Raw genomic sequence first — 27053 nt, forward strand, 5'->3', positions numbered from 1 at the left:
GTAACTTTGGATGATTGCTAAGTTCTCTAAAGCAGTTGAGATTGCAGAAAACCATAAATGCTTAGTCCAACAATTATCACTATAGCATATACAAGTGGAGCCATTTCAAAAGTGTTTCCAATAAATCCACAAATGCTTTGACTGGAACTGATGTGGAGTATTTTTGCAGAACTTTATTGTAAATCTCAGTTATAAAGGTGTTGAATCTGAGTGGAATAATACTATTCTGTTGTCAGAATGATAAATATTTGTTTGTAATTGTAGATCTTTTTATCAAATGCTTCTGTTCAAGAGGAAAAACAACAAAAAGAATGCTATTACTATGTAGAATAATGTAATGCACATAGAAATATGATAATATCACAAAACTGATTTCATATAGAATATAGATGATTAAGGGGCCACCATTTAGAGGCTTATTATTTGAGTCGAGAATACATATTTTTCTTCTTTGGCCACTCTGCGGCATATAGAGTTCCCAGGACAGGTGTCAGATCTGAGCCGCAGTTACAACCTCTGCTGCAGTTGTGGCAATGCCAGATGCTTTAACTCACTGTGCCTGGCCAGAGAGCTAACGTGCATACTGGAACTGCAGAACACTTGTGCCACAGCGGGAACTCCAGAACTCTGAAAACATATTTCTTTCTTTTTTTTTGTCTTTTGTCTTTTTAGAGCCGCACCGACAGCATATGGAGGTTCCCACGCTAGGGGTCTCATCGGAACTACAGCTGCCAGCCTATGCCACAGCCACAGCAATGCCAGATCCGAGCCGCATCTGCGACCTACACCACAGCTCATGGCAATGCCAGATCCTTAACCCACTGAGTGAGGCCAGGGATCAAACCTGCAACCTCACAGTTCCTAGTTGGGTTCATTTCTGCTGCACCACGATGGGAACTCCCTGAAAACATATTTCTTGAATATTTTGTTTTGTGTCAAGCATTGTGCTGAGTCCTGGAGGTAATTAAAGACGAAGAGAATTGGCACCTATCCTAAGATTACTTCATATATGGAAAGAACTCATGATGGATAAGTAAGAGCACAATAACATGGCTGGAAAGAAGGTATTTCCAGATATAGCCATTTGCATGGTCAGTTTATGCTTTTCACCATCATCCTAGGGATTATGCCTGAGTTTCTAAACTATTAAGATATTGAATAAGCAATAACTGCTATTATTGAAAACACCTCTCTAGTTCATTTGAAGATAAAAAATATACAGACTTATAATGTATAACTCTATTCAAGGGAGGTTTAAGTTGCTTAAGTACCAAGACTCTATCTTAGCCCAAGTGCAGCTAGAGGACATAGAATGTCTTCATTAATTCCTGGTGACTGAATGAACATAAAATAATTAAAAATCCCATATGAGAAATTACTACTCTCATTATATGGCCTGTGTTCAAAAACATTGAATATATGCAAATTATGATATGTTTAGAGAAAGAAAATGTTATAAAGCATTAGCAGAAAGAAACTAGTAGGTGTGAATTAAGGCCAGTGGTTTGATTATAAGTAAATCATGGATACATAGGCCAGTAATAATTTTAATTGATAAATTTATAAGGGCAAACTTGATTTGTAGTATTTGTGTACTGTCAAATCATATGGATGATATGTGCAAACACATTTACTAGAGTATATTGTTATACTTCCAGTCTGTTCTGAAAAATAACTTATTTTGCCTTGTATTTCAATACTTGAGACTATTTGGCCTCAGTTCACTGGAATACACAGGGTAGAAGAGTGAAGGCATCTTTATCTGCTCCTGGTGATGATGCTACTTCATTTACATGGTTCTCTGAATAATTTTCACATCTTTCCTGCCACACCAAGTATGTACTCCAAGTGCTGAGTATTCTCTGAAGTTAGAGGGAATCTGTTATTAGTTTAGCTTGATATGGGTGTTGCAAAAAATTAGAATTTTTCCCTTATGACTAAGGACCAAGAAAAACAGATGGTTGGGTGAGAAATGTGGAGGTTGACAGATAAAACTCTTGCCAACAAGATTTGATGCTAACATAATATATTCAGTCAATTGGATCATCTTGATGAAACTAAATATGGGAAAGAAAGATTGTCTGATTGTCTTTGTAACTTATGTGATGATTGACAGAAACCTGATTTAACTTGGGCTGAGTGATATTTATTTATTATAGAGAAGAGGTCCACATTTTTTTAAATAAAACAAAATGTTTCCCTGCTCATGTATCTGACTTTTACAAATAACTAATAATTATTTTGTTACTTTTAAACCAAAAACAATTCTTAATAATGAAATATTGTTTTGATTCTATAATCAAATTAAACTTATCAGTGATAGGTATATTCAGATTGAATAGATAGATGTAAAACTCAGATACAGAAACAATTTGAATTTTTATATATTTGAAATAATCAATTTTAAATTCAGAAAAAAAACTGCCTTTTCTGACTAGAGAATGTAATACAGTATACAGCAAATCACTTATCCTTGCACATAATCATCACTATGTTACTGAATGCAAGTCTCTGTGCTTGATGTGCAGTGAGGCCAAACAATACCAAAACTTCAACAGAGAAAAGTTTATTGCAGGGCTGTGTAAGGAGACTGGTTGGATCATGCCTCAAGAATTTCAAACTCCTTGATGGCTTTCAGCAAAGCCTTTTAAAAGGCAAGGTGAGGGAGAGGCATGGTTAGTTGTTGAAAATCCTTTGTTCTTCTAACTGTCCGCATAGGTCAGATAATAGTATTCCTGTAAACCTCCAACAAAACAAGTTATTCTCTGTTCTGCAACTTTTTATCTAAAAATATAATACTCTTAAAGGTCATAGCCTTAAGAATAGGCTATCCTGCATATTTCAGGCTATAGACAGAAATAGCCTGTCCTTTTTCAAAAGGTGCAGAACCAGAATGACTAAGCACAAGTGACAGACTTAACAAAGTTAAAGTGAGGTTAAAATAAAAGGAACAGATCTAATATGGAGTCAGATATGTTCTTCCCTATTACAATTGCATGCCAGGACAGACTGGCAATCTATGGTGTCATTTATGGCACCAGAACAAATCTTTAATGGTGCTCGCCAGATATATGCCCCTCTCTATTTTCTTCTCTGCCACCTTTATTTGGCCTAAATCCCAAGACTACCTTTCTTTTAGGCAGCCTCTCTATATCCTCTTCATAGCTCTGTCTTTCTTCTCATAATTGTGTTCTATAATTATTTTCCTGTTCTTTACTTTTCAAATTTATTTTCCTTCCCTGACAGGCACATCCACAGACATTTTTAGTGATGAGTACTGTATCTTTGAAACTGAAGCATTTAGTCTGAACATTTGGGACTGTAGATCTTGTTCTAGACTAGGAATTAGTCATTTTATTATATTTTCTGATTCAAAATTAGACAAAAAGTGAAAAACTAGACAGCTCTGTCCTGGGCTGAATATGATCAAAGATGCCTTCAGGGATAGAAAATGTGGACCATAGAGTTAAATTATCTTCTTCCATGCTGTTTTTTTCTTTTTTTTTTTTTTTTTTTTTTTTTTTTGTGGTCATGAGATGAGGATCCATATGGAAATATCATAGTGTCTTGAAAAAACTTGGAGTAAGACAAACCTAGATTATAAAGTCATAATGGCCTGAAAGAAAACCTTTATTTCCCTTACTGACTGTATTCTCTTAAGGCAAGTCACAACTACTGTGAAACTGTTTCCTCCTTCCAAAATGAATATAATGATACCATACTTTAGTTGAGCAGCTAGAAATAATGCCTATAAAGAACCTATTGTAAGATTGACATTATTCTCTGTATTTTCATAATTTCCCATACGTAGTTATTAATCAGAACAAGAGGTTATAGTAGTGTGACTTTTCTGAAGGCCAGATGCTTGTTTTAATGCTTATACTTACTTTTTCATTTTCTCAATGTATACTTAATGCACTAAAATAACATTTAAAAAAAGTGTTAATGCTAAGTTTTTAATTTAACCTTACCAAGTTTGGTAATTTTTTTTTTTTTTTTTGCTTTAAACTTCTCATTTGTTTAAAATTCTGAGCATTTGAGTTCCTAACATGGAAAGCAGCTTCAGAAAATTGTTCCACTAAACCAGTATGTAACTCTGAGACTTAATTTCCATAATTATAATATAAAATAATACTACTCTTATTCTTGCATAGTGATTCACAGTATGACAACATCCTTACAGTGGCATAATGTAACCAAAAGATATTTTATCTACAGTTTTCAGAGAAAAAAAATTGATAAAAAATATTATTCAGGTCACAGGAGTTTTGAGTGAAGAATTCACGATAGAAACTCCATGTTTTTGTTTTTTGTTTTTTCCACTTTAGTGTTGCACATGTGGCATATGGAAGTTCCCAGGCTAGGGGTGAAATAGGAGCTACATCTGGCAGCATGCTCCACAGCCACAGTAACTCGAGATCCGAGCCACATCTGCGACCTCCCTACACTATGGCTCCTGGCAATGCTGGATTCTTAACCCACTGAGCGAGGCCAGGGATCAAACCCACAACCTCATGGTTACTAGTCGGATTTGTTTCTTCTGCACCACAACAGGAACTCCCAGAAGCTACATACTTTCTTAAGCTCTTTTTTTCCTCTACTCTATGACTCCCTTTTTCGTTGGACTTCTGTAATCTTTGATTTTGTTTTATATAGAGCAGTAAACTTCTCATGGATTAATAGATTGGTGGAATAATACTTGCATGTTTATTTCTAGAAACTAATAAAAAATTCTTAGATTTTAGCACATTCCCCTATAAATAAGCTCAATTAAAATGTGGCTCCATTTATGGTAAAATATCAACATGTGTGTGTTCACCACATGAAGGGGACCTTTCTTGAAAATCAAGGATCTTAATTTTATATTAACTATAGCTTGCGATGGCATTGTGATTAGAAACCAGTCTTTATAGCACTTTTCTGAAACCAGCATTATTTTTCATGTGAGATTAAAACATTTTCTTATTTTATTTATTTATTTATTCTTACTTTAAAAGATCACTAAAAGAAATAAAATTTCTGTATTAGGTATTCATTTTTCTTAAGCTATGCTGCTATTCGAAACTAGTACAATTTAATATGAATATCAAATTTTATAAATTGTTCAAAACTTTTGAAAGCCTCAATTATTTTAATTAAATTTCTGATATTATATCATGTTTTTATGAACCATTAACACTTATCTTTGTCTCTGTGTAGGAAGTTTCTGTTGTGGCTCAGCGGGTTAAGAATCTGACTAGTCTCCATGAGGATGTGGGTTCTATCCCTGGCCTCACTCAGTGGATTAAGGATGCAGTGTTGCAGCAAGCTGTGGTGTAGCTTGGATTGCTGTGGCTGTGGTGTAGGCCAGCAGCTGCAGCTCTGCTGTGACCTCTCAATTGGGAATTTCCATATGTCACAGGAGCAGGCCTAAAAAGGAAAAAAAAAATTGTCATTCATTCCTCTTAATGGAAAAACTCCAAAATTGGCCACCTAAGAAAATATTTGTACAGTTGATGTCAGAGAATGTTTTGCCTGTGTTCTCTTCTAGGAGTTTTATGGTGTCTTGTCTTGCATTTAAGTCTTTAAGCAATTTTGAGTTTATTTTTGTACATAGTGTGAGGGTGTGTTCTAGCTGTATTGATTTAGATGAAGCTGCCCAGTTTTCCCAGCACCATGTGCTGAAGAGCCTGTCTTTTTCTCTTTTCTATTCTTGCCTACTTTGTAGAAGATTAATTGACCACAGGTATCTAGGTTTATTTCTGGGTTCTCATTATGTTCCATTGGTCTGTATGTCTGTTTTTGTACCATTACCATACTATCTGAATCACTGAAGCCTTGTAATATTGTCTCCTGCTTGTTTTTTTTTTTTTTGTTTTGTTTTTTCCCCCCCTCAGGATTCCTTTGGCAATTCTTGGTCTCTTATATATAGTTCCGTATAATTTTTTGGATTGTTTGTTGTAGTTCTGTGAAAAATGTCATGGGTAATTTGATAGGGATTGCATTGAATGTATAGATTGCTTTGGGTGGTATGGCCAATTTAACAACATTAATTCTTCCAATCCAAGAGCATGGAATATTTTTCTGTTTATTTGAGTCCTCTTTAATTTCCTTGATTAATGTTTTATAGTTCTTAGCATATAAGTCTTTCACCTCACTCAGGTTTATTTCTAGGTATTTAATTTTTGGGGTGTGATTTTTAAAAGGTATTATATTTTTATATTCCTTTTCTAATATTTCATTGTTGGTATACAGAAATGCAACCAATTTCTGAATTTTAATCTTGTATCCTGCTACTTTGCTGAATTTATTGATCAGTTCAAGTACTTTTTGTGCAGAGTCATTAGGGTTTTCTGTATATAGTATCATGTCATCTGCATAGAATGACAGTTTTACCTCTTCTCTTTTATTTATTTTGTTTATCTGATTGCTGTGGCTAGGGCTTCCAATACTATGTTGAATAAAAGTGGTGAGAGTGGGCATCCTTGTCTTGTTCCAGATTTCAGTGGTAAGGATTTTAGCTTCTCTGTTGAGTATTATATTGGCTGTGGGTTTGTCATAAATAGCTTTGATTATGTTGAGCTATGTTCCCTCTATACCCTCTTTGGTAAGAGTTTTTATCATGAATGGTTGTTGAATTTTGTCAAATGCTTTTTGTGCATCTATTGAGATGATCATGTGGTTTTTGACTTTTTTTTTTTTTTGTCTTTTTGCTATTTCTTGGGCCGCTCCCACGGCATATGGAGGTTCCCAGGCTAGGGGTCTAATCGGAGCTGTAGCCACCAGCCTATGCCAGAGCCACAGCAACACGGGATCCGAGCCGCGTCTGAAACCTACACCACAGCTCACGGCAACGCCGGATCGTTAACCCACCGAGCAAGGGCAGGGACTGAACCCACAACCTCATGGTTCCTAGTCGGATTCGTTAACCACTGCACCACGATGGGAACTCCTTGACTTTTCTTTTGTTAATGTGGTATGTGATATTAATTGATTTGCATATGTTGAACCATCCTTGTGAACTTGGGATGAATCCCACTTGGTCATGTTGTATGATTTTTTTTATACATTGTTGGATTCAGTTGGGATTCTCTGACATCAACTGTGCAAATGTTTTCTTACATCAGTTTCCCAAAGCTACAGAACTAAATATAGAAATAAAGCAATGGGACCTACTCAAATTTACAAGCTTTTGGGCAGCAAAGAAAATCATAAAAAAAAAAAAAAGACAACCTATGGAATGGGAGAAAATAGTTTCAAATGATGCAATGGACAAGGGCTTAATCTCTAAAATATACAAACTGCTTATACAACTCAACAGCAAAAAAAGAACCAAATGATAAATGGGCAGAATACCTGAATAGACATATTTCTGAAAAAAATATACAAATGGCCATGCAAAATGCTCAACATCACTAATTATTAGAGAAATGCAAATCAAAACTACAAAAGGTACCACCTCACACCAGTCAGAATGGCATCATTAACAAGTCAACAAATAACAAATGCTGGAGAAGGTGTTGAGGAAAGGGTACCCTCCTTCACTGTTGATGGGAATGTAAATTGGTACAACCACTATGGAAAACAGTATGGAAGTACCTCAGAAAACTAAACATAGAACTACCATATGACCGAGCAATCCCACTCCTGGGCATATATCCTAACAACACTTTCATTGAAAAAGATATATGCACCCATATTTCATGCAGCTCTATTCACAGTAGCCAAGACATGGAAACAACCTATATGTCTATCAACAGATGAATGGATTAAGAAGACGTGGCATATTTACACAATGAAATACTACTCAGCCATGAAAAAGAACAAAATAATGCTATTTGCAGCAACATGGATGGAACTAGAGACTCTCATCCTGAGTGAAGTAAGTCAGAAAGAGAAAGACAAATACCATCTGATATCACTTATATCTGGAATCTAATATACACACAAATGAACCTTTCCACAGAAAAGAAACAAACTCATGGACTTGGAAAACAGATTTGTGGTTGCCGAGGAGGAGGGGGAAGGAATGGACTGAACTGGGGCTTTGGGGTTAGTAGATGCCAACTATTGCATTTGGAACTATTGCATTTGGAGTGGATAAGCAATTAGATCCTGCTGTATAGCATGGGCAGCTACATCTAGTCACTACTGGTGGAACATGATGGAGGATAAAGTGAGAAAAAGAATGTATATATATGTTTAACTGGGCCACTTTGCTGTACAGCAGGAATTGACAGAACACTGTAAATCCACTATAATGGAAAAAATTAAAATCTTCAAAAAACAAAAAAACAAAAAACAAAATTGGCTACCTAAACAAAAGTATTTTTAGGGTAACTTTATTTTGTCATTATTTTTCCTGAAGCATTAATAGGTATTTCTAAGTAAAGAATAGGTATTTGATGTGTTACAAAGTACTTTTTAAGTGTATTGTATGGATTATTGGTAATTTGCTTCCCTGATCTCATTTTTTTTTCCAAGTTAACCTGTGTAATACGTTTCCCAAGAGTAGGTGAATATTCTTAAACCAGTTTACTCATCATGGGAAATGATCTTAGGGACTTATAAAATCCCATAAAATATAGGAATTTCATAATTAGCTAAAAATACTCATTTAACTCTTGCTTGAAAATATCTGTATCTCACTTTTTCAAATAAGCCAATACATTATTTTTTGAATGTGAAAAAACACCCTATTTCCATAGTCATTAGGGAGTTCTTTTCTTATGTTGACCTGGAGTTTATCTTCCTGTAATTCCAACTCAGTAATTCCTACTTTCACCTGTGGAACTACACAGATTGTTTTATTCTATTTCTCCATGACATTCCTTCAGATATCAAGTATTAAATATCCAAATTTCAAAAATCTTTCTAAAATATAACAGCTAGAACTGAGCACAGTATTCTATATCACCTATCAAGTGCAATGCCTCATAGAATTATTCTCTTTTCTGTGGAGAATGGATATATATCCATGCTGAGGTCATTGTCCTCCAAACACTTTGCTAGTCAAAATTGGGTAAATTAACAACTATACTACTGTATCTCCTGGTCAGTTATTATGTGTCAGGTACTTCATTAAGTGGTTTGATTTACTTATATAACAACTATCTTATTTTTATTTATGTGATTCAGACAAGGAAACCACTGTTTCCCAAGTTACGTAACAACAAAGGAGCTTGATTGAAAGCCTGAACTTTCTCATATGCAAACTCATATTCTTAGCCACTAGAAAACATTGCATTCCTAAAGTAAAATACTGAGGTCTACATCACATGATTAGTGGTGTCACGTAGATACTGTGGTGAGAGTGATTTTCTCAGAAGACTAGGTCTGTGCCTTGGCTGTGGGCCACCTGCCTGGCACATGATCTTCAAGTCAGGTTCTCCTTTCCTCCTAATAATTGTGATTTATGTTTTAGCCTTTTAGAAAAATTGGTTTCCTTTTAATCAACTATTTTAGGGATAACCTTTATACTATGACTTTGTTTTTGTTTTTTAATCAGCCAGAATATGATTCTGTTTACAACTAAGACTGATAGGCTCATCTGAAGGACGGCATGCTGTGATTAAGATGTATTAATATTATAGCACTTGTCTTTCTATCCAGTAATCTTATTAAATATGAGGTTAACTTGGTTTGTTCCATCAGAATAACATTCTTTTCTCAGTGCTTACCAACTCTGATAAGTAAATTCATCTATAATTTTTCCAGGGATAGTAATAAGAAACAAAATTTATTTTAGCAACTTTAATATATCACTTTCCCATTCTGAAAATTTTGAAAATTTTTAGATTCTCAGACTTCTGTTGGTAATATCTGAAATTATATTGTTAATCTTTCATGTGTGACATTTTGACAATTTGATACCAAAAACTAGTTGTTGGAGTTCTGTTGTGGTTCAATGGTAGCAAACCTGACTGGCGTCCATGAGGAAGCGGGATTGATCCTGGCCTTGCTAGGTGGGTTAAAAGATCCGGCATTGCCAAGAGCTGTGGTATAGGTCACAGATGTGGCTTGGATCCCGCCTTGCTGTGGCTGTGGTGTAGGCTGGCAGCTACAGCTTGGATTTGACCCCTAACCTGGGAACTTCCTATGTGCTGTGAGTGTGGCCCTAGAAAGACAAAACAAAACAAAACAAAAAACAAACTAGTCGTCATATAAATCCAATAAGATTTTTTTTTTTATTGTTTTAAGGAGGACACAAATTAAACATCTGGCAACAGACTTGTTCTATCAACAACTTGCTCTTTCTCTGAAAATGACTTATTATCTCAGTCTTTTTCCAAACAGTTCTCATCCCCACCTTCATCCCCAGCCCTCTTCCCTTCCTGGATTGCCAATCCTACACTTAAGCAAAGGGCCGAGATAAAGTCTAGTCTTCAATGTGAAACTTTTATCACTCCTACAAGCTACAATAACTAATTTCTCTGATTGCTAGTAGCCCTAATAATTCATATTATCATAACACTTGACTTTAAACTTGTTATTATTGTTCCCTGAATATATCAAATGTATCCCACTCTAAATAGAATGCAAGCATCTTTAAAAGGAAAAAGCTATTGTCTGCTTTTCTTGCACTACTTCTTCATCTATTTCTCTCTAGAAACTGCAAGATCCTTAATTTTTCTGTTAGCCCTCTATTTCATTAGACTGCTTTGTTACTTTTTCCTGAAGTAGTTAAAAATCTATTCTTAATGTATAAATTCAGTGTCTGAAAACTAACGTGCATCAATATACTTTTTTTGACTATAGTAGTTCTATAAACTATTTCTTTTTTCTTCTTTTTTTTTAAACTCTTCATGAACTAGGAGTGTTTACTTTGGATACATTGTAAACACATTTTTCATTGTTTTTAGATAGTATTACAGACCTTTTAGACTGTCTGCCAACTTCCCAAAGTGGGTCCTGGCAGCTCTGGCTATTTTGGGTGACTTCATTTCCCTGGACATAGCTATCCACAGTCTGAATAAAGCAGGAATTTTGAGTTGGGATTTCAGAGATACTAGTCAATTTTGGCTCTTTTCTAAACCAAAACTTGCAAACTACAAAGCATCTGATAAACTTTTTCCCAAAATGAAAGAGGAGCATGAAAAGTCTTCAGGTAGAGAAAGTGGAATTTAAGACACTCAGAATGAATCACTTTTGAAAAACTCTGTGGCCCTAAAGAGTAAGGGTGGAGGGAGAGGGAGAGGGGGATAAAATGAATGAGAAGTACCACAGGGACTGCAGAGGCACTGCCTTAATTCTTGATGCCTTTTATTGTTCTCTCCCTTTCTAGGCTGACCTCACTATCTTCCCCTGAGGTGCATGAGCTACAGCTTTAGTGTTAACACACATTTCCTGTTTTTTTAAAGTTGACTTGAGTAAGTTTCTATAACTTACAAGCTTGGACATGTAGCCAGGGATGCAAAATGGGGGGAAAAAAGTAAATTTCAAAGATAAAGGAAGACAATTTGATGGAGTTACACATATTAATATGGTCATAACTTCTGTCTGCTTTGGAAAACTTTTCAGTCTGAATCAAAGCAAAGAGCTTCAGATCTTTTCCCTTTTTGTAGATATGAGTGGTACATAGAGGTAATGTTGTACCTGCCCATAGAGACACACTTGGGAACTGAAAAGGTACACAAAGAGACAACTCCAGAGTTTTAAAGGGGGTTAACATTCTGCAGAGTGAATAGAAAGCAGGGGACTTTATTATATCTATTTGGAGTTATAACAACTTTTAGAATCTGAGTTCTGAACAACTTCAAACCCAGAGTCTGAAATTATTTTTAGTTAGTATAATGCTCTGATATAATGTACAACCTACCATTCCAACAGAGAACTCACTGTTTCTAGTTGAATATGAGATGTGGAGCTAATCAAAGAGATAAATTAAACTGAGTCAGTAGAAAAAAAATAATTTTACTGTTCTGCCAAGAATTTGACTTACTCTTTAGTAAGATATAATCACACTGCACAAAAGTGGCAGATTTCTGTGAATTTGACTCAAGTACACTGCATGTTTCATATTCTATAGAAGGAATAGTCTTTCCCATAGAACTCGTTGGTATTTTATTTGTGATGTTTTTGTTTGTTTTTTTGTTTCTTTTTTCAAACCTATCTAAGATAAATGAGAGTTGTCTGGGTGGATCCAACACATAATTTTCCTTTAGACTGTTGATCCTAGAGAGGCAGCTATAACAAAAAGTACTCTTACAGAATAGCCTTTATTAGAGCTTATTTCTAACTATTGTCTCAGACTATGTGTGTAAACCTTACCTGCTTTCAATTCTAGGAATCCATGAGAGTACTAAAATCAAATAATTCCAACTGATGTCTTGTTATCTCTAGAGGAAAATTTTGTCCCTAGGCCTGATTCATTGTTTCTTAATCAGGAAGAACCTATATATAAAGTAGAGTGCAAAGCAATATTCTAATAAATGGCAAAACACTTTTGTTTATTAAAATATAGTCATCTGTATGGTTTTTATCACTCATAATCTAATGGTAACATTTGCTTCTTGTAAACATTTGTTACAACGCTTGAGGCTGTTCATAGCCCTTATGGTATTTATTCAGTTTGTCTGCACGCAAGGATAGCATTACAGCTCACAACCGATGGTAGGAATTAGGCTATTTTCCATTTTGTACACCTGTCCAGTCCATCCAAATTGAATAGGGTCTCTAACAGTAATGCTAAATATTTTTTCAAAACTTTATGCTAGTTTCATAACAGTTAATATTACCCCAAAGCATAAATCTTTTTCAGAGGTTTAGTGAAGGCAGGAATGAGTAAACAGTAAGATTACTTTCTTTTCTAACCTAATAAAGTCCAAGCACCATAGGTAGCAGGATAAATAATCTTTTCCTTAATAAACAAAATTGTTTTATCAGCATATACAATAGATGATAGAATGGTATCTCAATAAAAGAGTTGGGAGATTTCTTAATTGAAAAATGAACTAAATGAGAAGAATGGGATAGGAAAGCTAATATTATTGACTTTTAGGCTAAGCAAATGAAGTGTAGAGAGAGAGGAAGAAAGCCTGTTAGGTGGTTGGTTCTCATTTTAAAAGAACAGGGAAGAATTCTTAGCTATAAGCTGAGGATCTAGAACAAAACTAACACTGCAAAAAATTAGATGAATTAATATATAAATGAGGAAGGGAAAAAAAAGAATGAATTATATGAATGTACTTTCCTAGTCCATTCAGCTAAAAGAAATATATAAGCATTAAATTTCATCTATGTTGAATGACAAAAATTTGCATGGAAATTGAACACAAGATTAGTAATGGAACTTAAATAAATGTCTTTTATCTAATAATTGATCGTATTATATTTATCTATATTTTTCAGAGACATATTTGCCATTGTTAGGTGAATGTGAATGAATAAAATTCTTGTTCCCTTAGAGGAAATTTCCATTATTCGAAAGATATGCAGTTGTATACAAATGATGTAATAATTATTGAAGTGATTAAAGATGAAGGAGTGAATAGTCAGAAAGTGAGTTGAGAAATATGGAAACACTGAAGTTGCCAAATTTTTACTAAGAACGGACTTGCTTTCTTTCTTTAAGCTTTTCAATTAAGTTTTAAATATGTTTTTTCTATTATAAAAGTGACATGCATTTAATATAGAAAATGTTTATGATGTATATAATGAAGCAAATAAAATCATCCATAATATCACCCAACACATAGATATTAACACATAAGTATACTAACTTTTAAAATATGTACAAGAAAAAATACCACAGCAATATTTAAAACAGAAAAACACCTATAATAGGCAAAAATTTCAGTAATGTTTCCTGCATGGCTAGTTAAATTTGATGGAACCAAACAGTAAAATTCAAGGGAACTATTGAAAGGATATTTTAGATGTATATATAGTATTTGAAAAGATCCAGATAATAAAGGTATTTATGCTTCCAATGTCATACATTCATATCTATATTTATACTTCTATCTATATACACATATTATCTATTTGTCTACCTGTTCATCTCTCTATCTATGACTGGACAGTCAACACAGCACAGGTGATAACCTATTAGAAATAAAAGAATATGCTTTTCAACCAAAAATTCAGCAGATGAATAAAAAGGAAAGCTTATCACTATTGAGATTTAAATTAGTGGTCTGGGGTATCAAATAGAAGAATATCTCAAAACACAGAGCAAAAATATAAAGAAATGAAAATCATGAAGTGGAAGAACAGAGGAAAGGAGAACAGATACAGAAGACATAACATGAATAATAGTGGTTTTAGAAGGAGAAAAAGGAACAGATGGAAGAGAGACTGTAATTAAACAAATAAGAAAATTTCCCTGGTGTGAAGAAACACTTGAGTCTGCAAATTAAAATTGTTCACTGAATTCCAGACAGCATTGGAAGAGCATAGACTTGGTTTATCCTAAAAATTTCCTGAATTCCAAGGTTAAAGAAAAATCATTTTGTCTGTAGAAAAGGCTGAAGTTACATGCAAAATAAGTATAATTTCATATCAGTGATGCCAGATATTACAAGAGAATATAATATAGATTCCTGAGAGAAACAAACTTAAATCCAAGAATCTTCTCCCCAATATAAGATAGCTTTCTTTCACTTGATAATGAAATATTGGAGAAATATGTATGCTTTCATAAGATATATTATCCTCATATTTAATATTCAAGCAAAAATTCTTAACAAACAAATAGATCAGTGATCTCAACAGAAGGAAGAGGAGACAAATACATTGATGAAAAGATAAGAATGGTAACTACGTATAGCCAGTCATAATTAAAGCTCCTTAAAGTTGAAGATACAAACTGCTATAAAGGAAGTAAAAGTACTAAAAAAATCATAGTAAAACCTGTTTAATGGGAATTGAGTAGAAGAGGAAATAAAGTACCTTCCATATTTTCCTTTCTTTGTAGGGATATAAAGAAGTAAAAGTACTTTTAAAGTCTTATTTTCTTTGTGGTAGGGATAGAGTATGAGAGAGAGAGTTGCTATGGAGAAATTGTTGGTGACTTTTTTACATTGGCTGAAGATGTATGTTTTGTCAGGAGTGTTAGTTAAAGAAATGTATTCACCACTGGAAAGCAATCAAGCCAAATCTAATAGTAGTTAGAGCAAATGTGAATAGTAACATTTGTTTTGAATGGAGGGCCCTACCTGGCTTCCTGTGTTATCTGCATATCCATTTTAAAAAAGGAAGAGAAAGTGAAATCGGAATTCTAATAAACTCACTCAGATAAATTTTGGGGAGCTATTCTAACTTAGGTCCTAAAGGAGGAATATTTGTCAAGATATTTCACAGAGTTTTCTGCCCCTTATTTCACTTAAAAATCCTCCTAAAAACAAGTTCTTTCTGTACCATAGATACTATTTAAAGATAGGAAATTCAAGAACAACAACAACAAAATTTAATTTTCCTTTCAAAAAGTTAATTCCTAAACAAGAATCTCACTCTTACTTTAGAAAAGGATCACTAATGTCCCTTCCCGAATAGAAAAAAAAAGGAAAGCTCATGTTTTGTTTTTACAATAAAGACAATGAAAAATCATTGTAGAAAGAATTTTAGCCAAATTTGTATGACTGAAGTAGAAATGTTTCAGTAGATTCCATTTAACTACATTATTAACTCAATAACATTTTATTGAGTGACAATTTTGTGCACAGCACTGCAATTATGATTTTAATGGAGGAAACAGTGATGAAAGAGATAATCTTTCCCTTTAAGAAAGGGGACACACACACACACTCACTCACTAACACACTGTAATTCTATCAAATAGGTGCTAGAAACACTGGTGACTAACTGCAAGTTTTTTTAGTAAGTAGGTTAGTAAAGTCTTCAGAGTGGAAAAACCACTTTGAGAAGAAATTGAAGGATGAGAAAGAATATTCTCTGGAGTCTACCATGGGAAGAGCATCTATGAAACCACAGAAGTAGGAATCAGCTTGAGGACACTGACTATTATTACACTGTGTACAGAGCTGATAGAGGGTTAAAAGAGAAAACCCAGATGAAATGTTAAAGAGGAGGTAGAAGCTTGACTCTGCCTTAGGTTTTTGCTGAAGGTTTGTTCTTTCTCCTGTAGGCAGTGGAGAAACATTGTTAAACATTAATCAAGATCTTCCTTATTTAGACCTATGACTTACTCCAAGGTTCTAACTGTTGTTTAACTATTATGGTAAAACATTAACTCTTTTTAACAAAACATTTTAGTAGTTAATATTGATTTTAACCAAAATAAAAAAATGAATTGATCTAAAAGTCTAAATTGTTGAGTTTGATGTTTGTTCTAATAAAAAGTTTTTGAAAGAATACATGTTCTAGTAGCAGTGGACTCAATTTTTAAGCCCCTCTCACTTCTGGAAATAATGCCAAGAGGAAGGAAAACATGTATGATGTAGTTTATTTCATCAGTCTAAGGCCCATTTATTTATATATTATAATATCTCCAAAATCAGAATGTGCCTTACAGTCAATATCAGTTTGATCTTTAATCTCAGATTTGTGTTTTTCCTTTCACCACTATGTAAAGTAACAATGAATCCTCTCAGATTTAGAGGAGTTGCTGTATTTGGCAAGCAATAATAAAGAATTTAACCTCTGCATGAGTTCCCGTCGTGGCTCAGTGGTTAACGAATCCGACTAGAAACCATGAGGTTGCGGGTTCGATCCCTCGCCTTGCTCAGTGGTTTAGGGATCTGGCATTGCCGTGAGCTGTGCTATAGCTTGCACACGCGGCTCACATCCCCGCATTGCTGTGGCTGTGGCGTAGGCCGGTGGCTACAGCTCTGATTCGACCCCTAGCCTGGGAACCTCCATATGCCGCGGGAGCGGGCCAAGAAATGGCAAAAAGACAAAAAAAAAAAATTAACCTCTACAATTAGGAACAAAGTTTTGTCTCAAATATAGTTTCTAAAATTTGGTTGGAGAGTGTATAGTCTGCTGTTAACAACTCTACAATTCTGATTTCTTATATTTTTATAAACAGAATAATTGTATATTATTCACATATGCTAGCTAAAAATTCAGAAAGACTCATAATTTTATGTTATGTAATTTGAGAGAAACATAAAATTGAATCAAGACATAATTCTCAAAATTAAATATGGGGATAAGACTACAGAGGGAGAAATGCATAAGTTTGATATTTTCACTCCAATATCCAGAAATTTTGGTTTTATTCTGATAAATTTTATAATATAAAATCAATTCAGAATGTTCAAGCTCTGTTACTGCTGGGTTTAAGAAATGTAATACATCATTGCAAAATTGCAAGTTATTAATATCTTTTAGTTGACAATTTCACTGCATATTCATACCTCATGAACTGATAAATGGTTCATCAGCTTACAAATGTCTCACTTTTTGTGTAAAGTCTATTTATCAGAGGGTTAGAAAATAAGAAGCAATATGAAAAAACTAGTTTAAATATTTCAGTAGAATTAAAATAAACCTAAAGTTAACATTTATGTTTATGTGCACAAAAATTGTTGTTCGAGGATTTTTACAACTTTCTTCTTCTGTTGAAAACACATATTGGCCAATATATAAAGATATATATTTTATAAAATATCTGATTATTCTGTTTGGTAAGCTTTAATGTTTGCTTTTTTGGGGGGGGGGGCTTTTTAGGGCCACAACCATGGTATATGGAAGTTCTCAGGCTAGGGGTCAAATTGGAGCTGGAGCTGCTAGCCTACACCACAGCCATAGCAACACGGAATCCAAGTTGCATCTGCAACATACACAGCAGCTCACAGCAACAACAGATCCTTAACCCACCGAGCAAGGCCAGGATTCAAACCTGCTGTCCTTATGTATACTAGTTGGGTTCATTACCTCTGAGCCGCAATGGGAACTCACTAAAGTTTGCTTTTTTTTCTTTAATTTACATCTCTTTTAAGGAAAATAACTATGATCCTCCTAAGTATGTAGGGAAAGTGTCAATGAAATACAAATCTGAACTTCTGAAGATGTTTTTTTTACCTGAAAAGCATTACCACAAATGATTCCCACCACAGAGTTCATAAAAGATGACAGAAACCATGGAAGGAATTGTAGATTAGTAAAATGTATTTTTGTTATCTTCATATATGTTCATCATTGAATCATTCTTTGTGTGTGTGTGTGTGTGTCTTTCTGTCTTTTTTGGGCCAGCAGGCATATGGAGGTTCCAGGCTAGGGGTCCAGTTGGAGCTGTAGCCACCAGCCTTTGCCAGAGCCACAGCAATTCAGGATCTGAGCTGCGTCTGCAATCTACACCACAGCTCACAGCAATGCCAGATCCTTAACCACTGAGCGAGGCCTCACGGATGCCAGTCAGGTTCATTAACCACTGAGCCACGACGGGAACTCCTGAATCATTTTATACCAAGACTATCAGTGTTGTTTTATTTTGTAATAAATCAATGATGAGGCAATGGCTCTTCAAAGAAGAATCCCTGGGCTCTACAAATCAAATAATGTTGGACCTAAGATACTCCTTTACATAAGAGTGCACTTTTACAAATATACATTGAAAACATCTTTTTTAAATGTATTTTTTATTCAAGCATAGTTGATTCATAATGTGCCAATTTCTGCTGTAATTTGTATATTATCTGACCACTCTATAATTTTTCTGAATTTTTCAGTGAATGATACAGTGAATATCTTACTATGTTAAGGAGAAAGAGACACATGCAGGGAGAGAGATCGAGAGAGAGAAATTTTTTTTAAGACAAAAAGAGTGGGTACTTATGACAGCAGCCTCTTGGTTTGCTATCCATTATCTTCTTTTTTTTTCTTTTTTATCAGGACTTTAGTTTTTACCTTTATAATACTTGGTTATAATATCTAATTCAGATATTTATGTGTTGACTGTGTGTTTCAGATTAAGGATGATGACTGGGCTAAACCTGTTATTTTCAAACTTCGTCATGCATGGATTCAGCTGGGGGACTTCCTAAGCTGGATATTGCCGGGTCCCACCCTTATATTTTCTAGTACAGTTCATCAGAGGTGGGGCAGAACTTCCATTTTTAAATAGTTTCCAAATGGTGTGATTCAGAGAATACAATTTAAACATCACCAGTCTAAGCCAATAATAGTAATTCCTAGTGCTATACAGATAGACCATATAAACCCAAATATTCTGGCTGATGACCATTACCCAATCTAATTAGCGATGTTCTGTTCTGCATGGTTGGTGACTGTGCTACACCGGTTGTTAAATATTTAAATATCATCCCCATATAATTCATTTTTTCTTTATTGGCTTAGCAAAGTACACAGGATACAGTTTTCCAGTAGGTAAGAGGTCTACTGAAGACTTCTAGAAAATATTTTTCTTGTTTTTGAAAAGGATGGGAAGAAAGACACTTTTTCTGAATCTGGTTGTTGTCTTTCACTTGCATGTGACACCTGGAAGTATGGTGGTTACCTTCGGATCAAGAAGGGAGTTAGTTTAATAGAATAAGCTAATACTACAACAGGCTGATCAGAGATGTGGAAGGAATGTGGGACCTTGGTGGTATTCCTGAGAGATCTGTCGGGGAAACCACACAACCTTCATATTTTTGTTACATGAGATCACAAGTTCTTATTTTTAAATTCCTTTTCATAGAGTTTGGTTTTTCCTTATAGCCAAAATCATCCTAACTGATACAATGCATTATCTATATAGCACAGTATGTTAAAAATACTGTATCTCTTGACCAGAGAGCAGAATGTGAAAGATAAAAACAGGAAGATAATTATTAACAAGACTAAAATCCATTAGTTTAAAATAATTTTACATTTATTCAATAGCAAAGAATTCCACTTAATCATTTAATGATTGTAAATGCTGTCTATTTTAATTTCTTTTGATTTCAAAAATTTTTCTAACAGAATAATAGCTGTGATCATTGTCTTTTTGAAAGTAACCAGATGAAACTTATACAATAGCTATTTTAAAAATTTAAATCAGAGGCATTAATTTGTAAAACTGCTAATTATTTTAGGGTAACATAGGGAACTTAGGGAAATAAGTACTACCTTTTGAAAGTCAATCTAATTTTTGCTTTTTCATAATTTGAACAAAAATCAATTCTCTATTGCTAACATTTTAAAATATTACTCATAGATTTCTCTATTGTAGAAGTTAGCTTCTTCATTTTCCCATCACCACTCATGTATAGTCTTAATATTTCTGAGCAGGAGGCCTCAGATTTTATACTGACTACTGCCTGTTATTAAAAAATGACCCTGGAGTTCCCTTCTTGGCTCAGTGGTTGATGAACCCAACTAGGATCCATGAGGATATAGGTTAGAACCCTGGCCACGCTCAGTGGTTAAGGATCCAGCTTGCCGTGAGCTGTGGTGTAGGTTGCAGATGCGGCTTGGATCTGGCGTTGCCATTGCTGTGGCTGTGGCAAAGGCCAGCAGCTACAGTTCCAATTCAACCCGTAGCCTGGAAACCTCCATATGCTGAGGGTGCGGTCATAAAAGAGAAAAGAAAAAAAAAAAAAAAAAAGATCCCAACAAATTATAAATGCAGGACTGACCTGGAAGCGATTGTACTTTTAAAGTAAAAGGAAGCTAGTAATTCCAACTGACTGACATACAGTACCAAAACTGCCACATTTCATCTTGAATAGAAATAATGCCTCTACTTTTGCCCTCCTGAGTTCACAATCAATTGAAATATAGATACGGTTACAACACTTAGAGATCAGGCTTACATTTATATTTAATGCTAATAAAGTTGAATGAAAAACATGGTTTTGGATCAGCAGGAAAAGAGAGCTAATCTCCTAAAATCCCAGATTTATTTACCAGTTACTGACCCAGGTGGCAATAACATCCTGCCCTGAAGGAACAGGCAAAATGCAACCTTTTCACATTAAAGCAAAGGTGAAAAGACATCAGGATACAAAGAAAGTTTCTTCTTTCACAGTTTTCATCAGATGGGTCATTCCTCCCAGGATGAGGACACAGTGCAGCTAGAAATATTTCTTCAATAGTTTTTTTACACTTGGGCAGTGGAGTAAAATTTTGCTGTCCTATATACATAATTAGTAAGTGTCTTTCCCTGTACCCCTACCCAATACTTTGTAGTTTCTTATTTCTTTTCTTTTTTTGGGGGAGGGGTCTTTTTGTTTTTTAGGGCCGCACCCATGGCATATGGAGGTTCCCAGGCTAGGGGTCCAATAGGAGCTGTAGCTGAGGGCCTCCGCCACAGCCACAGCAAGGCGGGTTCCGAGCCACATCTGCCACCTACACCATAGCTCAGAGCAAGGCTGGATCCTTAACCCACTGAGCGAAGTCAGGGATCCAACCAGCATCCTCATGGATGCTTAGTCAGGTTCACTAACTGCTGAGCCATGATGGGAACTCTGAGTTTCTTATTTCTTATAAGAGACAGTTGGGTTTTTAGTCAGTCTAGAACATGACTTATCCCATATTGAAAGATCAGCAGTTCAACATCATATCTATGTACTGCTCTTTTTTGAGGAGTATTTTTTGGAGGACTTACCTTTTACATCACAATAAAAATCTTGCCTTTTTTTCTTTGTTTCATAACTTTGGCCCACATTCATTTTTTTTTTCATACATGGTAATAACTAAAAAGGCTACCCCTATTTTATCACATCTTTCCTAGTAGTTAAACTCAAGAACGTCTTTAATATATCTTACTTATTTTAAGTTTTTTTTTAAGATTATGACTTTTCTTTTAAGAAAATCTCTTCTTAGTCTTCTTCCCCCGATATGTCTACCATTCTAACATCACTCCTGTCCTGAGAGTTACAGTGAAATACATTTTTAAAACCCATCTAGTTACCATTTGAGTACCTAAGTAAATCTGTTCGATAGTAACTGATTTCCAAAACAAGTCTATGTAATTGCTTTATTCATGTTTTAGTGTGAAATAACTTTATTAAGCTATTTTCTTCCTTACTCAAAGAAGATCCAGTATTCTCCATGTCAGTGGTCTTTATAACGAAATATGTGAATGCCACTCAAAGTGCTCATAAACTCATTTGACACACTATGGACAGCCTCATGTCAACTGAACAAATTTAGGTGAAATCCTAAAGCAACCCACATGGCTACCATAAATTGCGATGTCCATTTGTTATTTTGCTAAGTGCCAATTTTGTTTATTTTTCAAGGTCATAGAAAAAGGACAAGGTGCTATGGTTTTAGAACACTAATAAACATACCCTTTTTTTTTTCTATTCTGAGTTTAGAACCATATAAATAGCAATTTCTAGAAGACAAATAGAATTCAACATGTAAGCTTTAATACTGATAAAGCTGATGGGAGAGCATATCTGTATTGTGAAAAAACTTGCTAATACCATGCATTCTCTGCAGTCTAAATACTAGAACTTCCCACCCAAAGTATGAGCCAAGAATTGTCTCATATCCGGACCAGAAGAGAGAGAGAATGAGTCTTCATATTTTCAGATTTTTAATAGATTAATTCTATCAGTGAGAAGCATGAAGAGATCCATGACATCAGCAGTTGGTTAACTTGTTTTCTGTGAGGTGTAGATATTAGTGACATAAATAGATATGCTACTCTACAGAAATCCCTCTACATGAAAACTATTAGTGCTGTGAGTTTTCTTTGGTGCAGTAGGTTGATGATCCAGCATTGTCACTGTGGCAGCTTGAGTAATTACCATGGCAGTTTGGGTCACTACTATGGTGTAGGTTTGATACCTGGCCCAGGAACTGTGGACACAGCCAAAAACAATACTAGCACTAACATCATAAATACAGAGTAAACCTAAACAAGTGTAATGGTTAATTTTCCATGTCAATTTGATTCCTAGTTTTTGGTTAAACATTAGCCTAGATGTTGCTTTGAAGGTATTTGTTATATACAATTAACATTTAAATCTACTGTTTCAGTAAAGCAATATCTCACCATTATATGGATAAGCATCATTCAGTTGGTACAAAGGCTTAAGAGAAGAGATTGAGGTTCCCCAGGGAAGAGGACTTCTGCCTTCAGACTGCCTTCAGGTTGGAGCTATAATCAGCTCTTCCCTAAATCTTTAGTCTGCCCGATGGCCCTATAGATTTTGGACTTGCCAGCCCCTACAATCATTTGAGCCATTTCCTTGATATAAACTCTCTCTCATTCTGTCTTTTTCTGTCTCTGTGTCTGTCTCTCTGAGTCTCTCTCTACAGACTTTTCCACCCACACACCCTCATCCTGTTGGTTCTATTGGGTCTATTTATGTGGAGAATTTTAACTAATACACCTAATACAACCATCTTGTGATTGAATTTAAGAGGAATTTCTCTTCCTAAATGAAAAACACCACTATTTGAGCTTGAAAGTTCTGAGTCATGTAAAGGGTGCCATAATTTTTAAGATGGTAGCTGCAGATTATAAAATGTCATGTAAATGAACATATTTTGAAAACACAGGAGAAAAAATACTCTGGGTCCTCCAAAATAACCTGTATTTATTTCCTTTTAAGATTTATCAAATAAAATTACTCTTATTTCTAAGTTTGTTTATTTCTTCCTTGTGATTTCCTCAAGGTCAGAACTTGTTCCTTCTCTATACATACCTGAAGTAAGTGACACTGAGGGGTACAACAGATATGCAATAGTTCATCATAAAAATTAATTAAAATGCAACAGTCTAAAATATTTAATTTAATCAAACAATGTAGTATATTTATTTTACTGGCAAATACATAAAGTTCAAAGCTCTTCCCTACTTAGAGTTTGCAGCATTACTTTGTTGAATAAATATAGTTTTTCACCAAAGATAAAGACCTTTGAAATAAATAAAAATTTGGAACACTTAGGGAACCAGAATGGGCCCCTACAAAGACTTGTTGAAAGTGGAAGCCATGAGTTTCAATAAATTTAAGAAAATTGAAATCATGTCAAGAATCTCTTCCAGCCACAATGATATGGAACTTGAAATCGAGTAATAGGAAAAAACTGCAAAAAACAAGCTGGGTCCATCAAATGATGAATGGATAAAGAAGATGTGGAGTGTGTAAGTACACACACCTGTGCACATGCATGCATGCATACACATACACAGGAATACTACTCAGCCATTAAAAAGAATGGAACTTTGCCATTTCCAACAATATGGATTGACCTAGAGGATATTATGTTTATTGAAATTAGTCAGACAGGGAAAGCCAAAGATTACACATATAAGGGAAAGCTTATATGTGAAATCTAAAAAATAAAACAAATGAATGAATGTAACAAAATAGATACAGACTCACAGATACAGCGAACTAACAAGTGGTACCAGGAGGGAAAGGAAAGAGGGAGGTACAAGAAAGGGATAGTGGATTTAGGGGTACAAACTACTGCATATAAAATGAATAAGCTTCATTTATTGTATATATTGCATAGCACAAGGGAATATAGGCAATATTTTGTAGTAACTATAAAGGGAGTGTAACCTTTAAAAATTTGGAATCACTATGTTGTATACCTGAAATGAATATAATGTTGTAAATGAAGTGTGCCTCAATAAAAATAAAAAATAAAGTCGGGCATTACAAAATTTTGGCAAAGATGCAGGTCTGGAATTCTCAGACATTGATGGGGGCAGCATGTAAAATATGCAACTGCTTTGGAATAATCATTTAGTTTGTTATAAATTTAATGTACTGTTAATATACAAAGCAGTCATTCCATTTCGAATTATTTACCCAAGTGAAAGGGTGACCTCCACCCAAGAAAGACTTATACAGAGAGTTCATGGCAGCAGGAACTGGAACTTCTGAATGCTCATCAACTCATGAATGATAAATAATCCACAGTATGATTATAATAAAAGGAACAGCATGTAGATACACACTGTTTTCCGAAACTCTACTACCATGCTGAGCAAAAGAAGGCAGGCCCAGAAATGTATGTGCAGCATGTGGTTCTACTGGTATGGATTTCTGAAACCTGATGATCTAAAATGTTGCAACAGACAGCAGATGGGTTGTCACCTGTAAATGGGTAAAAGTTGATTGATTGCACATAAGCATATGTAAAACACTTTCTGGAAATGTTTTACATCCTGGTAAAGATACGTGGATACCCAAGTGTGGACTCAGTAAGTTATATACTAAATTAGTGGATTTTATTGTTTGTAAATTATACCTCCATAAGGCAATTTTTGTTTTAAAAAAGAAGCCAACTGGTAACATAAAATTTTAGGTTATGCTGAAATAAACATATTTCAGATAACATATGTTGCTTTGATTGTTGTTTTGATAAAATATATATCAGGGTTTTCAACTCCTTCCTTTTAACTCCCTTTCTTCCTTCCTTCTTTCCCATTTTTTGCCTTGTTCCTTCATGTTTTTTGTTGTCGTTGTTTTTGTTGTTTGTTTTTTAGGGATGCACCTGTGGCATATGGAATTTGCGGGGCTAGAGGTTGAATCAGAGCTGCAGCTGCTGGCCTATGCCACAGGGACAGCAATGCAGGATCCAAGTTGCATCTGTGACCTACACCACAGCTCACAGCAACCCAAATCCTTAACCAACTGAGCAAGGCCAGGGATGAGACCTTCCTCGTCAAAGATCCTAGTTGGGTTCATTTCCACTGAGCCACAAGGAGAACTCCCCTTCATGTCTTTTAATATTTCTTTCAACTATAATTTCAAATTGCTTATGTCAAAGTTATCATTCACTGGTTGCAACACCTTCCTATTTAGACAGATCTTAATTAATTGTTCTGGCTGTATTGTTCAGTGGTCTTAGCTGTATTACTGAAAACATGTCTCTAAAATCTTAATAGTTATTATAGTCATATCAATTACAGTATTTAAGCAAATTGGGCTGTTTGAAGGGTACCATTCACACATAAGTGTATTCTGCAGGTTTTATAATAGTACATTATTCAGTTGAAAACAGTTTTTCTATCCCTTGAAACATTTCTTGAACTTCCATTATCATTATTACATGGTTATAGTTGTCCCTACAGTGACCTTTTAGATGTCATTGCTTTGAGAACATGCTGTCATTGGAACAGCATTTTTGAATACTAGACCTTGAAAGTCAATACTGTTCTTCCTGTGACCTACTTTCCATATAGCAATGTGACACATGGGAAACATACATTGATAAATGAGGATCTTTGTTGAACATTAGAACAAAAAGAACTAAATTGGGTCTCCAGATATTAATTATTCTCAGAGACATGGTCCATCTTAGTGAGTTTCAAGTTGAGAGACAGTTTTACACTTTAACATGATTGAGCATGGAAACGTTTTAGACCTGGAGTGCAGTAAGCAATATTACAAATTAGTTGGAAAGAAGGAAGGAAAAGAAACCTTGTGAACACATTTATAAATTAAATTGAGAATGGTAATATCCCAAGTCCTGAGACATTTTGGCTAAGCACAGCTATCTAATTCAAAAATCTGAAAAGAAAAGATGATTTACCCTTCCTGCTCTGGTCTATTAATACCCTGAGGGACCCCTTTTTGTAAAGCAGATCAAAGCACTTTTACAAACATGTAGCTTCATCAAAGTCAACATAAATGATTTGTATTAATGCTCACACAGGTAAAATAAAAAGCGAATGCATCCTTTGCTTTTTATTTTTGTATAAGTTTAGCTTATTTTAATCTAACGTGTAGAAAGTACATAAAATTAATATATCTTGCCAAATAGATACTATTTATGTTGATTATTGTAAATTCAGGATTATTATGAGTTTACACTAAAGTATATGAAAAGAGTTTTGCAAAATATAAAGCACTATACAAACAAAAGTGATTATTATGATTACGATAGTTTTAAATAGTGAGGGTAACTGCTGTGAACATCTTAAAATATGCTTCCAACAGTCAGTCAGTCTGTTGCATTTATGAGTACACACACATAATTCTATATTTTATTAGCTGGTGATATAGAAAGGGAGGAAAACATACAATCTATGTCTTTTGGAAGACTTCATGATTTAAAGGGGGCAGGTAGTAATCTTAAATGAGTGCATGAAAGATAACATATGTATGCCATATACCAATTGCCAAGCATATAAATTATGGTAAGATTAATACAGAGAACTTACTCTTGAGGAACAGTAAGGTGAATAAATACAACCAAATAACTAC

General features: G+C 34.6%; 1 long non-coding RNA gene across 3 annotated transcripts in view; it reads left to right on the forward strand.

Moving 5' to 3' along the window:
* Positions 1 to 27053, forward strand: part of LOC110257033 (uncharacterized) — a 499783-nt gene that overhangs the window by 184714 nt on the left and 288016 nt on the right. The gene's annotated exons all lie outside the window — the stretch shown is intronic.

This window comes from Sus scrofa, chromosome 15, assembly GCF_054392235.1.
Source record: "Sus scrofa isolate SSC_HxYL_T2T_F1_AM1 chromosome 15, Sscrofa_HxYL_maternal_Yorkshire_Landrace_v2.0, whole genome shotgun sequence".
NCBI lineage: Eukaryota > Metazoa > Chordata > Mammalia > Artiodactyla > Suidae > Sus > Sus scrofa.